We start from the raw sequence: 18815 nt of genomic DNA on the forward strand, positions 1-18815 counted from the left end.
ACGAGAGACATTCTACTTTACGTTCTCATTTCCCTCATGGCAATATCAGTCAGATCACCTGTGTGTCTGGCACACAAGAGAATCAGGAATGTCTCTCTTAAACTCTTACTTATTGCTTTTATTATCTCTTGTAACCACAATAGAGCAAACAGGGTGGAAGGAATTTTCTTATTATTCTGTGATCTGGCAAATCTGTTCGCTGTTATCAGGCAAATATTCCCCGCTATGAGCTGATGACTTATCACCACTTTGATCTGATGCTCCTGAGCCGGGGCGATCACAGCACCAGGCCACTTTCTTTAGAGCAGAGGGCTGTGCGTGATGCTCAAAGCCCTCTCCTCTGGACCCAATAGCTGTGGTTATTACTTGATAGAAACAAAAGTATTAAGACGAAGCTCCTGCATGACATGCAAACTCTGCTTCGTATTATTGAAGTGTTCTGATGTTCAGAAAGGAAATTGTCTTCTTTGGCATCGCATCTACCAATGCATTCCGACGCTACTGCACCTCATTGTCACAGACGTGTGAAGTGCTCATTAACCGTTCATACGAGGGGACTTTAGGTCTTTTATGTGGGAAATTGTTCAGTAAACTGTAGGTAAATACCTTAATGCAGCTTTACTATGTTTTGTTTTTCTACACATTTCAAAACTATTAACGCTAACACACGAAGATGATGGTGAATTGCCATAAAACTGTTTTTAAACCTACAGAACTCTGTATTTGGATTGTTTTCAACAGCCTGTGCATTAATACCATTCACCAAAAATCATCCAAAAGTTAATATTGGTTCTATTTTACAAAGCATGTCTCTATTCTGTCTCTCTGCTCTGATGTTATCCACACACACATATAGCTACCACAACATACAGTCATGCTTTTGTGTGCGATCATGCGTGGTTGGTCATGTGTGCTTGTGCAGGTGCACAATGATAGCATAAAAAAGGAGTCAGAGACACAACCCAGATCCACATCTCCCTAAACTGGCCACCTCCGAGGATTTACAGAGCTCTGCTCACAGCCAAACTCTAGAGGCCCTCTGAACAATCCATTTTGTGTGTTTCTTTTGGCTGCTGGGGCCATTAACATCTAAAGAAATGACCCAATTTATTTCCCATCCTCACCAACAATAGTCCTCTGTCTTCCTTCTGCCCTCACTGATGTGTAAAAGCAGGACTGCAGTGTCCTCTGCGCTGGAACATGTGCCATATGTCTTTTTATGTGTGAGTGTGTGGTAGAGAAAGACGAGGCAGGTGTGGCATGTGCATATCACAGCATTCACAATTGATTCGTTCCAGAGACGGAGAGACAAGATGTGAAGATCCAGCAGCGCACGGACAGAACAACAGGCTCTTCTCCAAACAGCTGGGTTTGCATTCAGACCATCACATGGGCCGCGTGCAAAGTGTGTGAACTCATGTGGGCTTAGAAGTCTTTTCTGCCTGGAGAACATCAGAGTCATGCGATCGAAGGATCGAGAAGAATTACTCGTCTGACCCACACAGAGGTGATTCCAGGTGATTTAACGCATCGTGGCAGCCATAGCGGAGGTCTGCAGCTGCTCGAGCGGCGTTACGGGTGAACAAATTGCATATCTGAGTTCAACAACGTGGTTTCATCAGCAGACTTTAGTGTATTATTCTTTGAGCTGTTTTGGCAGGAGAAACGCCTCAAGTTAGGGGGCTGATATCAATCAAGGGCCCTGCGATAAATCCTGCTGAGCTCCGCTCCATTTCTAACATATGCACCTGCTCAAAATTACATGCCCACGTGAGTTTCTCTTTGCAACTCCAGGTCTAGATTTCTAATCATGGTATCTTTAGAAAAAAGCGAACACTTGAGGGATTCCTGCAGATGTATGAGCACCAGCGTAGATGGGTCAGAGTAAACAATGATAAATAAAAAAAATGTAATTCCCACCTAACAAAAGTAGGCTATACCTTATTCTTAAAGTGAATATCACTAATATAATCATGCAGCAGCAGCAAAAAAAAAAACATGTGTAGTAATATTTAACACAGCATGTGAACTTTATGTGGGACAAATGTTAAGCTCATAAAGTGACAGAGTTATAGTTGAGAAATGTTCGTGCAGAATCTCTTTTGCTTCTACGCTACTGATAAAAGTCCATTCTGCAAAAATACACTTGATTTCCCTGGAAAGAAATGCTACGTTAACCTCAAGAATCAGTAAATCTTGTCAGTGAATGTAACACTTTTGTCTGTGACTTGTTTCTCAGCAGCTTTTCGGTCAATTTGAATGATTGACACCACTTTTGAATCGTCCAGTGCAAATACAGTTGAGGGACAAAGCAAAGCAGTCGTCAATAATGACATGATGTATCATTACAACAGTGTAAAAGTGAGTTTTATTTGTGCTGATCTGGTTTTGGTCGTAGATCAACAAACAGCTGGAACTGGTTTGAGTTTCAGCTTCCATCATGTTTTCTTGTATGGCATGATGTGGCAAACCAAGTGCCACTATGGAGATGTTCATATGTATTCATTAATTCGCGTTGTGTTGGAGTTGTGTTTTGATGTGGGTAAAACCTTTTTGCACGAGCCTGTAGCTGTGTTTGTCCTGGTTAATTTGATGTGCAGCATGAACGTGTTTTTACATGATTAGTGTGCTGCTGGATGCTAATGTTGGACTCAAATGACTTTCTTTAACTCAGACATTACTGGTAGTAACCTATGATGTGATGGAGAGACAATTCAATACTCGATTGAGAACAGTCAGAGTCACACTGCTGTTTTAACTGTGAGCAGGTCCAGTGGCACTTTGCATTACTTCAGAGTGATTTGAGGTTGTAATTAAGGCCTTTTAAAATGTTTCTCATCTACTGCACCCACTGCTGTTGACCACCTGCTTTAGTTCCGCTCTGATTGTATCCACAGTGGTCTGTGTTTACTTCTATTTACGACGCACTTGAGGCCATCTGCATGTTATTTAGCATGTGCTGTGTTTTTACTATATTACATTGTGCTGTGTGTTCTCAAGTGGACTCAAGTCAAGTTGCAGTAGCTTCTTTATTAGCAACGTGAATTAAGTGATTGTGACAGAAGCTCTTATCAGGCTGCTCAGTCATCACGTAATGAGAAAAACATGTACGTCTGGTAAGGTTGGTCAAAATGTACGGAAACAGACAAATATATACCTTTTCAGTGGTGTGGAGCTACGTGTTTGAAAATCGGTTTCCAATTACTGTATAATACTTGTTCAAAATCAAAGTCTCCTATTTGTGTCAACGGCCTTGACTTTATTATTGACTCAGTGGTTGTTTTTGCACTCAAACCCAATTTTAATGGCATAAATCTGGAATAAACAGCATTTTCCTTAAACTTCATCATTTTAAAACGGATTGCATACAGACATGTACGGTGTATATATAATGTGGTACCGACTACATTATATAGTTCCCCTATTAGCCCTGATTTCTTGAGTTTTTCTTTTGCCGCTGGGATGGTGGCAACTGAGTTTTACAGCCTAAAGGAAATGCATTATTCCATATTAAAATACTCCAGAGAATTCATCTAGTATTTTATAGTGGTATTCATGTATGCGTTCTTAATATGATGCAACACAACACCAACCATGAGGAAAAGTACCGTACCTGCATCCCTGTCCGTCTCAACACTGAACAACTAATGAAACAGGAAACTGTCATAGAAAAGTGTATTCACAATAATTAGTGTTTACAATGTGAAACAAACCACATTAGATCGTTATGAGCTTCTGTGGTTTGTTAAGCAGACTGAGATAATTTTTCTTGTATATTTATTTATTCATGTGTAGCATCAGATTAACGCGACCCAAGTAGGTGCTGCATCTTTAAATCATACTGGATTTCACAAAACAGAGCTGTTTTTGGCCGGTCTTCATTTGTTTTGCTGTTTTGATTCATTTCAAATAAATCAAAACGGAAATAAATCAGCTTGTGGCCCACATATAAATTCACTCTCATCGTTTCTTCGTTTCTTGTCAGCTCATACTGCAGATATTACTGAAAACTCTGAGGCTGGCTGCTGCTGCTGCACGCCGCCTCCATTCTTGGCTGTCTGCAACCATCTGTTAAAGAATAATTATGAAGCACTCCATCAGCACATTCCTGACAGCTGAAGCCATTTATTTCAACTAGCTAAAGCTATGCACTTGCTCCTAATCATGTTAATGTACTTGCTCAACTCCATAAGAGTAGGTAAAAATATCAGAAATATCAGCAGGCCACATGCTGACTACTTCAGCTGCATAAAAATGTGACACTTTGCTGCGTTATGTAGATATTTATAGCGGCCACTTTAACTCCTTGTACCTGCGTCAGTTTGTGCTGCGGTTACACCACAGCAGTTTGTGCTTTTCACATAAAATGTTGCCGTACAAGATGTCAAAAGCTGAAATCCATGGAATGACAGTAGTACCTTTAACCCCATATTGACAAATGGCCTCATATTTTTTTGGAAATAAACATGAATTTGAAGTGTGTTTCGCAGCCTTCACTCTTGATTAAGCTCATTATCTTGCCAAAGGGAGTCCTTGCTATTTCTTTGCGAGTGCCATCAGTCAGCTCCTTCTTGGCTGGACCCCCCCTCAAGCTGAGTTGTCCAGATTGTTATTTATCCTTAGTGTGGGGGGAACGGCTGATTAAGTTCCTCAGAGACCTATTAGAGCCGGCAACCTGTCCCGCTCAGCCGCTGCCACCATCCATCATGCAAATCTAGAACACGAACGCCACACTCAAGTTGCAACAGTCTGCTTTATTATACCGTCATGTCAGAAACCAGTAAAAAGTCTGCTGCTAACTACTCTGGACACTTCCCTAAAAAAAAAATCCCTTAATAGCAGAAATGGGACACTGGTTGGTGGGTGAGTGAGGAAGGAGCAACAGGTCTCATATCAGGAGGGTTTGGTTTGCCAGCTTTGACAACCCTGCCAGCCCTGCCCCATATCTCTTCTCTCTGTGGTAGCAGACCCAGGTTGCTGCTTCTTGGACAGATGGCGAGCTGCTGTGTGTTATTCTACCCGCGACTCTGGTAAAGGAGGTAATTTGCAAATAGGCTTCAAGACACTAAGCACCGGGGTTCCAGCCCCGAGGCAGCCTGACAGGTCTGATATGAATTCCAATGGAAAGTCTCTTAAAGCTGCGGTTTGGAAATCGACCAGTGGGTCTGCCTGAAATAGAAATATCCTGGGGGCTGTTTATCCTTATACAAACAGCATGCATTCCTTTCCAAATACTTTTTCAAATCAAAAAAATCTTTGGAGCTGATGGGGAATTTGAATATATGCCGAATTAATGAATCCAATATTTTGAAATCAAAAGGTTATCGTACTACATAGGGATTTTTAAGTCATGTGATACTGTTTCAAGATCCCTTTTTAGCATCTGGTGTTTCCCCTTTAGGATTCATAGTCATATAACAGCCTCTCGATAAGGCCTTTGGGCCTGATTGTGGAGCGGTATGAAAACGTATCAACCATTTATTTCTATAAACATTTTAGCCGATGAAGCAAACTGTCGGAGTTTGAGTTTGTTCCAATTCTTGTTTATTTTGCTGAAATACACCCAGCGCTGTTAAAGAAATCAACAGACAAAGACCACATTCCGACTCATTTTTTGCCAAGATGTGTCTGTGTTTCTCATCTGAGACTAAATGCAGCCTCACACACACACGTGGAGTCTCTCACACACACAAACGTGCAAATGCAAATGCTAAATCCCCAGTTAGGCCAAAAGCCTTTTCCCCCCCAAATCTGCTCTTTTTCATAGACTGCTGATAGCTCAATTACAAGCGTGATTGTAATTTATGTCACTGATTGTGTCTCAGTTTTGCCATCCACGTCCACGTGAGAAACTCAAAGCCGCAGACCGTCGTCTTCTGGAGAAATCCCCCAAACAGCACGCACTGCTGCTGCTGTTGTGTGTCAAACTAGACAGAGGGAGAGATTTGCAGCAAACCCAACATGCTGATAATGCTGTTGTTTCACAACCAGATTGTGAGATTGATGGAAAGTCTTGTTGTGTTACATTTTGCTTCATTGCAATTCCCATTGTTAGCACAAACTAAGTATAACTTACAACTCATACAACTGTATTCATTGTATTTAGGGATAATTCCCAGGAGTTTGTCTTTATTAAAGGGGAACGTCATAGTGTTCTATCCCCAACCCCAATGTACTCAGCATTAGTCATCAACTTGTGTGAGTGCATGGTGTGTTACTGTAGGTCTAAGGCTGCAACGGTTAATCAATCAGTTTTAATATTTTGATGAACTGGTTTGAGTGTTGCTCTCTGATTTTCAGCTTCTTAAATGTGAATATTTAATATATATATATATATATATATATATATATATATACATATACATATATATACATATATATGCATATATACATATATATCAAAGAAGGTAATACAACTGAATTAATAGTAAACTACAAACTGAACTAATTGATTAATTGAGAAAATTATTAACAGATTAATTGATGATGAAAAAGGTCTATAGTTGCAGCCCTAATTAGGTCATTCCATTCAAATCACAAAATAAGTTCACATGCAAGCAATCACAAGATATGGGCAGCATGGATTACTCCATTAGTTGATTATTTTGATAACTGATTCATCGGTTTTGATTTTTTTTAGAATCAAAACAAGCTTTCCGATTTTATCAGCTTCATAAATGGGAATATTATTTGCTTTATTTGCTTCATATGACTCAAAAATCAGTCAAACTGATGAAAAAAAATAAAATCTGGCCCAGTGGATTAATCAAGACAATGAGCGACAGATTAATCCATTATGTTGCAGCACAAGATGGCTACGTATTTCCACATTATGTCCACATCATGCTGAATGAGTTATTCCATTTTAAACCATTCATTTTTCTTCATTAGCATTCATTCACAATACTTTACAGGGCTTTTAATGACCAGAGTCATGGTGAGTGCACACTTTAGTTGATATTATTTTAATGTCAGTTTGTTTGTTTCTGATTTTTTGAAAATACTGATGATTATTTGACATTTTAAATTGATCTAATATGGATGACATTTAACACTGAGGTGTGTTTACGTGTCCTACCCGAGTGCTGAGGCTCAGTGATGTGCAGTAATTAACGATGAAATATCAACAAAACAAAGAGAGCATCATCCTGGTAAATGCCCTATCAACATGAACCATAAAATGTTTTATGAGGTAAAAAATGTTTGCATGCAGCAAAAATAATGATGCACATTATGCAGAATGGACTGGTTTAAGACACTCAGTGAGGCAGTATGTAAATGATGGTTTTATGAACACTGTAGCAAAAGGTACAGTGCTTTCTCGCATTTAGGCTGAGATAACGATGGCACTTTTAATTAAGTTGTTTTATTGCTTATCACTCAGTATCAGGAGAAGTGTTTCTGTCATAGGTGATGTTGTCTCACCCAGACAACTTATGACATGATGAATAATGATGATATGTTCAATAATGAAGTAAAAAAAAGTACTTTAACCAGAATTGCTTTGATCACTCATTAAAATACAAATCCTCTTAAATCTAAATTGAGTCTCTTAATAATTTAGGCAGGTAGAGTTTGGGAGCAATTTTATCTCACTGAAACAGTCAGTATCTGGAATCCAGTTACCATTTTGGATAAATACTAAGAATAGGTTGTGTCTCATTAAAAATATGTGTGTATGGTATTGTTAAGTGATCCAGGAAGTTTCCCATTGTGTTTTGATTCACATATTAAAATATTATCAAGTGTGATTCAATGAGGGTAAAAAAAAATACCTTTGCCACCTCCTCTCAGTTCAATTATTAATTCCACACACCAAACTTTCCACTCCTCACAAAAGTAATCACCCAAGCTAGTCTGAATAGGTCTTAATGGACAAAGACTCACTCCATCTTTCCCATAACATATGCCAGCACCTTTTGTCTGTTGTGTCGTAAAATGTCCCAGTAGATGGGATGAAATGTTCAGAAAATAATGAACCGGACTAAGATAAATTAGAATTCTCACTGCTGGTCACACAAGTAATTATATTTTGCCTCAGTTTGCAAAATAAATAGAGAAATTTACTTTAATGTCTGAAGTTTTTGGGAAAAAGTCCAAACTGTAAGACAACACTATTCTGAGAAGTCTGTGGACTCTCTTCTGTTTTGCAACCAATCAGCAGGATCTTAACACATCACGAAACCTGCTTTAACAACTGTAGCAGATCTTCTGTCGGATTCTGACAAATGTCATGACAAACCTTTAATTTCATGATTTGCAAGTCAAAATGCGGTGTTGGCTCGTCACGAACCGACTCACCACATGTACATGTTTGCTACGTTAGTGAGAAACCCGTGTTTTTTCATCTCAGCGGGATCCACTCAGCTAGTCCACCACTGCAGCGGGGGAAGTGACAAGAAATAAATAAATAAGATATAAATAACGGCAGCAATCTGTGTCAAAGATGTGTTTTCTGTTCTGTGGGCGCTGCTGATGCTGCACGCACAGTGTTCGCCCGTCCTCGGACCAGCTGACAACACGCGCTCGGATGAATTCACACTTAACTGAAACTGATGGGAAACTGCTGCTGCTTGTGATTCATTGAGGATATAATTTTAAATAGTATTCTTTCTTTTTTTTTTTTCTCCACAGGAAACCGAGACTTCCTGCTGAATTTACTAGCAGCGAATTTTACAGTTGCCCTTTTTTTTTTTTAAATTTACTTTAGCTTTAAAAGTCAGTTGAATGCAGCAGAACATGCTGCGACCAGAGAGTGTCGGTGTACGAGACTCACAGAGCTGCTCTTTGTGTGATGGACACCTGGAGGAAACGGTGTAGTGAGGTGGTGCAGAGGTGGGACTGCTCTGTTGGTTAACGACTGTTTCCTCCCTGTCTTCTGAATTCTTCTGGAAACTCATTCAGTCCAAGCCCTGCTTGCTGTTGCTGTTACTATAGCTTCATTAATTACTCAAACAATTGTCGATTGTACCAATTAGAAATCAAATACATTTGCATATAGATCCACAGTGCCACCTCCGACTGGACGATGGCGTCCAGTGACCTGCGAGGAGCTGTAATTATCGCATGCTCACCACAATTTCCTGGAATTCCCTGGAGATCATAAATCACTGTCGGGTCAGTCAACTAACACACTTCTCCCAGTAACAACATCAACAGCAAATGACCCTTCAAATGAACACCTGTGCGCCAGATTTGGCAGCTGTCCCCATTAGCTCCGAGGGCAGGAGACCACATGTGAGAGGTGTTTGTGATTCATGAGGGACTTAAAGATCAGGAGAGACGGAAGAAACGTTACAGCGTTCAAAACCAGCATGTGTTATTTTCTTTGTTTGACTGTCCTTCTCCTTCAGTGATAACACCTTACAGCGTACTGATGTAGAATATGTCCAACTCTAACCTCAACATGGCTCCATGTGGACATTTTGTACCAAAACGGCCACTAATTAGTCAGAGAGTGTCGTCACTGGAAGAGTCATGAACACAGGAATCAAACTGTAGATCAGTTTAGTCAGTCAGACTTGAAAATCCTGAAAACATTCGTTAATCGCCAACATTTGGCAAGAACTCTTCTAAAATCTCAATGTTTAGACATTTAGTATTTATTTAACAGCACTGCAAGAAAGCCAGCGATCGTGATCTGAATCACAACGCCCCCCGCTGTATTTCAGTTCATTGACCGTGTCAGATGGAGTCTGTGCTCCAGTCATGCAGGAAGCACTGAAGTTATCTTTTTTAATTAACTGATTCTAATGATTCAGTTCACCGAAAAATAACTGCTTTGCCCATGTTGAGGCGGTTCTGACCCACCAGCACAAAACCTTCTAAGAAAGTTAGCCCAAAGCAAAAACTACCATTTAGAGGTTTATGCAGAAGCCTAACGTTCCCTAAATGTAGAGGGGAACTAAAAAAATTAGTGTTCTCCTATAGTTGCACCGTGGTCTCCACACAAGTTAGGGAAAACGACCCAAACCGTGTAGACTCGAGCCGTGCTATGGAAAAAGCGCCACGTAGCCACCACCTGACCTCCACTGCTAAACACTCAACCTCGTAATTTGCCGGGGCACTTGGATCAGAACCTCTCGAGAGAGAGCGAGAGAGCGGAGGATGAAGCAATGAAGGCAAGTCCCAACCTTGTAATACGAGTAAACCTCGCAGACTTCCCCGACTCTGCTTGTCAGAGGCCACAGTATGTGTCCATGTGTTCGCTGTCACCGAAATGAAACAGTGTAATCGATAAAATGTCATCCAAATTCCATCTGGTCCCAATCCAGCGGACATTATTCAAATAGAGTTGGAAAGATATTAGTGTCAGTCTGTGTGGTAAACACTAAACATTGAGCAGTGCCTGCCTCCGTGGTGTTTGGCACAGCTGAGCGGAGCGCATTGTTTCTTTGGGGAGGAATAAGTCATGTAGCAGATGAGGAGAAGGAGTACGACAAGAATGTGTAGGAGAGAAGGAGGTCATGCAAAACAAATGCTGGGTTTTTCTGTATAATTTGTCAACATTTTAAGCCCGATGTTGTTTTCAAGGTCAGTTCCATCCTTCCCTTTCCTGCCTGCCATCAAGCACCTCTACTCCGTCTTTATGTGTCAGAGGCTATCACAGCACAGATCAGGCATGCACAGTAAGATTATCCATGAAGTGAGTAAAGCAGAGCCTCAAAAAAAGAAAAACGTTTTGGTCAGCCAAAGACTCCCGAGTTTGTTTCGACGAGCAGAACCGAGCCAAAACGGATTTTTGGTGGCATGCGGCCCGTATCCAAGATGATTATAGATTTCTTACCATGTAATCATTTTCTATAATCTCATGACGGGGCCTCTCTACTTGAGGCCTCACACTTGTAAGGCAGCAGTTACATTAACTTCCTGGTCAAGTGTCAGATTCTTGTTTATACACACGATATGTGAGCTCGGGGTTTGTTTATGTATTGCAGAAGCATCTCGATATTTTTGCCAGATGTACGCGTGGTCTGAGATGAGGTTGATTGTGGTCTTGTGGAAGTATTGTTACTGAAAGGAACACAGACAATGGTGAAGATGTTACATGATCTTCAGAATATAAGAAAATAAACGATGTGGGAGATGAGAATACCCATTCATTTTTCTAACAGATTTGATCACAGCACAATACCCCAAAGTAGTTGTATCCAGGGATGAGTATTTCATGTAAAATTGTGAGTCGGCAGTCTCATTGGGAATTAGCCAACAATTATTCATAGTCATGACCCAAAAAACAGAACTAACAATGGACAGATGTTAATGTGAAAAATCTGTGTTGTGTCATCTCGTAACAGAGCTGTAACACCACTGTTGTGGAGACGTCCTCCTGTGTTTGAGTGCCAAAGTTGCTTTGACCTGTCTGAGCTGACGGAGAGAAAATCTCCTTCCTGATTCTACAACTCCATCTTTCAAACACCACTTGAAGGTGAATAAGAATGGAAACTCGATGACTCCGTTACACTCTGTCGCACTCAGACTCAAAGCAAAGCTACATCACATGTCCAGGAGTATAAAGAGAAAGAATCATCAGTCTCTTAATTGTGCATCTTTTTATTTTTATATACATATATAGTTACATTAACCGATTACATATTTATGATCAAAAACATAATTAGATATTTGTCTTACTATTGTCTCACCCACAGTCTACAGTCCGCAGCCCGTTTTATTAATTAGTCCCATCTCAGTCCTGAGTCACAGTGCTCCTCATTTATCAAGCAGACTTTTGTGCACTTTACTAAGTGACATCATGAAGAATTTGACGCCCAGCCATCTGTGTTTTATCAAAACAATCCTCTCCCTGGATAGCTCCTTTCAATGCTCATAATTTTTTTGATAAACAATCCCAAAAGGTCGTCACGGGGAAGAAGAGAACAGGAACGCATGAAATGGGTCTGGTGTAGTAATCAGCTTGAACAGATGGCTCCGGCTTTGTCCTGAGAAAGAATAGCATTTGGGAAATAGATGCAAGCTTATCACTTAAAAGCATCCCGGTGGACAGGATGCTCCGTTTGTTATGAACATGAAAACGTAGAAATGATTCTCACAGCAGAGAAGCGTTCATCCATCACGCCATCATACGACAGTGCAGACAGTAACTGTACGCGCTGATTTGATAGATCTCCCTCTTTCATTTACTGTGATATTTGCCAGGGTCGAACCTTCAGTAAACACCGAGTATATCAGTGAAGGAATGAATTATGTTTAAGGACAGCTTGTGTTTATGTGTTGATGTGACCTCATACATTTCATACAGAAATAAAATGTCCTTCGGCGATGTTTTCCAAAAGCATCACAGCTGTCAGAATTTTGCTCCACATAGCTGAACATTGACACGCAACATTAATGCCATGTTACCTTTATTAATGACTGATGAGTGCAAAACTAATGGCATTACCATCATCCTCAGCTGGGTTTCTAATTCTAAATAAATAGATAAACATGTCACACATTATAATGAATACATGTATAATACCACAATCATCAAGAACTAACTATTTTGAATCTCTATGATGTAAAGTAATTCATTTCTTAATGTGATGTATAGTAAAGGGCCGAGCTAAGTACAGAAGCACATGCTTTTTTATATATAGAAAGCTTAACTGATGAGAAGCTATAATAAAATAATACATCATTGACTATTTTCAATGATATTTTACCAATCTTTTCCACATTGTAATATCTCCAGCGGCTGGAAGAATAATTCATTTTCAATTTTTCCAACATCAGTCTTTGACATTAATTTGACATTAAGTCTGTATGTAACAAACCAGTGCAATATGATGGACTTTCACTTGCATTAAAATAAATGTACGTTGAAAAGACTTTACCCTCCAACACGTGCATCACAAAACCTTTACGTGCAATTGAATTTCCATGAACCTGAGACCACATTCACTTGTGGGAATTGTTCATTATGATCATTGGGAAGTATTTCCTCTCTGTTGTGTTTGATTTGTGCAGAAATATAAATCCACACTTTGAGACAGGGAATAAAAAAAACAAGAAAAAAAACATTTATTTGCACACGTAAAACAAAAAGCTGCGTAATATCAGAAATGCAAACCGTGTGAAATCCTCCATGTTGCTCTCATAACACAGTGACCCGTTGTTTGTATTATGCACACTACTATGCACAGTTCTCTTTCAAAGTCATAAATTGAAGGAAAATAAAGACTTGACAAGTGAACACTGGAGGAAATTAAAATGTTCCTGTCTTTTTATTTTTGCTCAAGCAATAAAATGAATAACCATTCCGTTCTGACACAGCAGCTGAATGATTATTCAGACACGCTGGCCGAGGAAATGTACAATAATTCCTTTTGAAGGGGACCATTTACACCTCCTAAAAAAGAACACTTTTTAACCAAGTTACATTAATGTTATTGGCTTATTTTCAACTAGGAGTCACTTGATATTTTAGGCCGTGAAGTGTGGAACAGTTTTGCCATTATAATAAACTACTACATTTCCCTTCTTTTACTGCCTTATTCATTTAGCCAACAGCGGAAACCGAGAGTGAGAACAGGGCTTTTGGAAACGCTGTCCTACAGTCGTTAGGTTTACGGTGTCTAAAAAATATGACATTTAGCTCAGTTACATTATCATACAATACAACAATGAGAAGACAGTTACTTTAGCTTTTGCTGGTCCCGTGTAACTCATGTGAAACTACTTGTTGTCTTTCTAAAAGGTGTAAATCAGGGGTGTCAAACTCAATTACAGAGGCGGCCAAAAGTAAAAACTGAGTCCAAGTCGAGGGCCAGACGAGGTCAAATAACAAAAAGGTCACAACAGATGATTTTCCATTGTCCATTTAACATCTGTCTTGCCTGATTTCCTGGAACAACACATCTTAGCTTTCTAATAATTTCCTGTACTCAGTAATGTTTCACTAGATGTATAAAGTTAAAAGAGAGGGAGCCACATACAAATGAGATGCTGTGTGTTTTCCAAGTCCACTTTTAATTTATCTATTTGACTGGCGAGGTAACTTGATAAGTGTGGAAGACATATTATCTCGTGGGCCGAATACAATTGCATGGTGGGCCGGATGTGGCCTGCGGGCCTTGAGTTTGTGCGAGTGATATAAATGTGGTGAATACTGAGGTTTAGAGTTGGTAGTTACCTTTGGACTGAGCTGAATATCTGCTACCTCCTATTTTCCATCTTTGTGCTAAGCTAACTGTGTGTTTCATGGCACATTTATCAACATTCTTATGGAAAAGATTCTCACAGAGACAAACTGGATCTGGATCTGGAACTGGACAACCATTGCTTCATCAAAAACTAAGAACACTGATCCACCAGCATTCTTTCTCAAGCTCACAGCTGAGGTTCACAACAGCCAGAAGATTTGCGACCAGCGGACCAAGCGTGAAAGAGGAGGCTATCAAACTGATAGACAGCAGTTTCTTTGTTGCCTGTGTTGAAGGTGTCATGTCTTGAGCTGTAAAAGAACAAGGGATTTATATTTGTGGCAAAGTAACTTATCTGAACTGATCCATTCATGTCGATAGAAGCCTGTTTTTGTGTGTCTGACAAATACTTTCCTACAAGTCTAATGGGTTTAAGCTGTAAACCTAATAACAAACCAGACTAGATGGTCTCTGTATCCAGCCCTAATAATAAGAAGTGCTAACCAGCTGCAGACACTTTGTATTTAACTTTGTAAGTAAGAATTGCATTTTTCTTTTTATGTCTTGGTAAAAGGGGTGTATGCATTTACATAATGGCTATTTATATTTGCTGCGATTCAAACGTGATGATAAGAGCAATGAATCATAACGTTCACACATGGCAAACAGGGAGGAAAAGGCGCAGTAGTTTGTATTTTACACACTCTGCTTTCTTGAATGCACTCGACGCTGTGAGTTGTCCACTCAACAGGTTTCTCCCTCTCACACAATAAAGCGCCGGCTTCCACACTTGTCATTCCTTTGCTAATTCGAGACGAGCCTAACACTCCTAATTACTCACTCATTCATCCTCTTCACACAGTCTTTCTTCCATTCTGTTTCACAACAGCCAGGAATGTTGGGAGAGAGAGAGAGTCGTCATTATGGAGGAGACGGCAGTTTGGGAATCGCTCTTCAAACATAAGTTTGGTATCTGCTTTTATTTGGAGAGAAGCAATCGACCTTGGAGTGTCCCTGTGGGGGAAACACTAAAGCTGAGTTACGCGCCCGAGTGTGGGAAGAAAAGCGTAATAACTTTCACCTGAATGCTTCCACCCCACCGAACACTACGGGTTTGTCATTCACAGGCATCAGACCCCGCTGCATTCAAAGAAGGAGGCCCACAAGGATCGAGCACTAATGAGGCAGCAGGCATTTTTCTGGCTTGTTGTGAAGTGCTGTGTGTTGAACCTTTTCTCTTGACTAGAAGCTGCACACAGTACCAGCAAGTATTTCTTAGAGAGAAAGGGGATTCAAAATTAATGATGCAATTATGCTAATAGGGTTGCCAGGCTGCTTGTTCTCCTCCCCTCCTACTAAGTATCAATCCTTGTTGAAGAATAGCAAAGAGACAAAAAAAAATCTGGTTTCCAGAGATCTGCCATGATGACACTGGCTTTGAAAATACAAAAATACTGATTATTGTCATTCAGCTTTTCCTCTGTTGGCTGGAGATACAACCACGTTTAGTTGGGATATTCTGGCATAAAGGTTTTCTCTCTGTCACGTGACCTTCAGCCTTTTCCTCCTTCCTTCAAGTTGCATTTGTCTCATCTGGACGATCACATTGATTCAATTTTCTTGTCAAACGCGGACACATTCAATTACAGCCCTGTGTGATTCTCAGCCGAGCGTAGAGGACACACCTTGACATTTGCTGGTCATATACTTTTGAAGAAGCTTCCAAGATGACACACAGTATGACGTATGAGGGTTTATTTTTCTCCTCACAACAGTGATAAATGGCCATGTAATAAAAAGACGGCTGTAATTGGGTTTGAAGTTGCTCTCTAACGGTGGCCACACTGGAAAACGCAGGGAGTCTCCCATATTTTCACTGGCACTGCTACTATCATGCACCAGAAGTTCCGTTATTTCATTTCCATTCACTACCAAGGCTTCATTTCACTCAGTGTTTTATTAACCTTCAACATAGCACCAGAACCAGCAGCAGTGGCAGCAGCAGCAGATTATTCTGAGTGAACATGTCAGTTTGTACTTCTGTATCTGCTTAACAGCATTCAGAAGCAGCAAAAAAGAGACCATTTTAACCTTCATCCACTTAGTGTGTGGGCTGCCGATGCTGGCAACTTCCAGTGGTCCACCAATCACCATCGTTATATCAGCAACCTTTCTTAATGCTTCATGGAAAGGAAAACATTAACTTGATTTAACTTATCCCTTTGGAAAAGCCACATGAAATTTAGACATTTGCACTAAGCTAAGACATTGTGTTGCTTCAGCACATTTTTTTTCTGCAGTTGTCTAACGTGTTCTCAATGCACCTGGAGCCTCCTAGTGATTCCTGGAAGTTTTTTCCGTGTGCTCGCATGTTCTTTGACTGCCAAAAAAACTCACAGTGTGGATTTAAGCAACATGCGCCAAGCTGCTAATCACACCCTCTAATCAGGCAAACATTTGTGAAACACCTCCACTACAGTGCTTGTTTTGACACACGTGAATATGAAGACAGACACATCCAGACTGACTTAAAAAATTAGTTTTTATTTGGCAATGCACCACCCACAGTGAACCAGGAAACACAGTCAGCCAACCCTCTGAATTCGAGCATCTCTTGTCTATAATACATATTCATGGCGTATGGAGGTGGAAGTGATTTGAATAAATGGAGAAGATCACTAATTGGTTGTGTTACACCTGTGAGGCATAATCATAAAAATGTTTCTCTTTATTTAAACTGCATTTGCGTCAGCCAAAGCACGCTGGCTCGCATAGACGAGTAAAGGTTAATCGTATAAACAATGCATAAAGGACTCCTTTGTGCTTGCAGCAGGATTTGGCTTTTAAACCGTGTATTGTATGATTCATTCTATTTGCTCATTGCACTATACCGTTATGACTCCTTATCATTTTATTGTAGTGTTGTACAACGCATTTAATTTTCCTCTGCGGGCTTTAACAAGCTTAATGCAATTCTCGAAGTCAGCTTTACAAATAATAACTGTCACGTTATTAACACATTCCCACACAAAACAAGTAATGGCTACTCAGAGCCTGACAAGCAGTCTGCGAAAGGCAAGGAATACTAATACTAACGGGCAGACAATCATGTCTGTGTGTGTGAAGGTTTTCTAAATCTCGGTGGTTCTCAGGAGATTTGCCTCCGTGAACAATACCGTGGCAGCACGACTGTTTGCTTTTGTGAGTCACCTGCCACATGACGACAGAGCGGACGCAAACAACAACAGCTCCAGCTGCAGACGGCTTAGACTGTCCAAACAGAGACATTATTAACATCAATAATGAACCAGAACATTTGGAATTTCTTCCCCTATTCTGAAAGTATAAGTAATGAAATAAACACAGCCATGCTAAAGACATACTTCTGTAACATTATCAGAGACAAATGACAACAGTAAAGATGTCATGCTCCGCCCACGTCTCCTCCTTTCTCTCAGTCAATCAGTTCACCTGTGAGGGGAGCACACCTGATGCCAATCCAATCATCATCAAGCCTCTACTTATTTCCTGGTTCTCCAGCCTCTCGTCGCCAGATTGTTGCAGACCTCTGTGTGGAAACGTCACGGCGCTCTTGAAGGTGTCAAGTCTCTGGTGCTGAGTTATCTGTTTGTGCTCTGCTTGGTTAACTCCTGTGCGCTCCTCTGCTCCTCTGGTTCCTTCGCCACTGGCTGAATGAGAGCTCCGCCTTCACCTCCGGTTCCTGCGTTAGTCCATCTCACCTGTGAACCCCGTTCATCAACAAACTGTTAAAACTGCATTCACAAAGCCTTAACAAAGTAACACTTTATAAAGTGTTTTTGACACAGTCTTCTAACAAAATGACATCATGAGTGACATCATGAGGGATGTGGAAAACTCAACACCAACAACCGTTTCAAACAACTGTTAAGAATTCTATCATTATTACTTTTTTATTAGTGAAACTAATCATGACCAGTCAACAGACAAACATCTCCATATCATTAGCATGGCTGAAATAAAATGAACAGCCAAATCTCTTCTACCTAATGTATTAACGTCATGCCAGACACTGTTTAATAATGAAAGACTTTATTATAGGATGTTATTAGCTCCTCTGCTAAGGAGCTTGTCAACCAAATCCCATCAGTACAAAGCCTGCTTATGTGTCACATACAGTATGCAGTATATCTCAGGATGAAATATCCCTGAAGAGCTTTGTTCTTGTTTGCAACAGAACAATACACTAGGAAACATTTTCATTTATTGTCTCTCCTATTCCCATTTTTCTATATATTTTTACCCTATACTATAATCTCATTGGTGGTTCTCGTGGGAGGACTAACAAGAAGCTACAGTAGTCTTTTCATAGGACTTCTTTTTATATACAGTATTTGATAGATGAAAGACTGCTCTGCCCCTCATTAAATGTTGTAGTTAAATGTTTGCCGCTTATGATGCTATGATAAGTTTCATGGATAGTGTTGATGACAGCGTTTAAGGCCCCGCCTGTCATCAGAACCATAAACTATAAGTTCAAACTATTTCACGATCGGCGCGTATATGGAAGCCGCGCAGAAATATTCTTTTGACTGAAGTCATAGCACCCCAGCAGCAACAGGTGGATCCATAAACAGGGATAAAGTGCTCCCACGGTGGGGCTTATCACCAAAGTAAAAGAGTGTCGCCTGCCCA

Source organism: Solea solea, chromosome 12 (assembly GCF_958295425.1).
Source record: "Solea solea chromosome 12, fSolSol10.1, whole genome shotgun sequence".
Classification (NCBI taxonomy): domain Eukaryota; kingdom Metazoa; phylum Chordata; class Actinopteri; order Pleuronectiformes; family Soleidae; genus Solea; species Solea solea.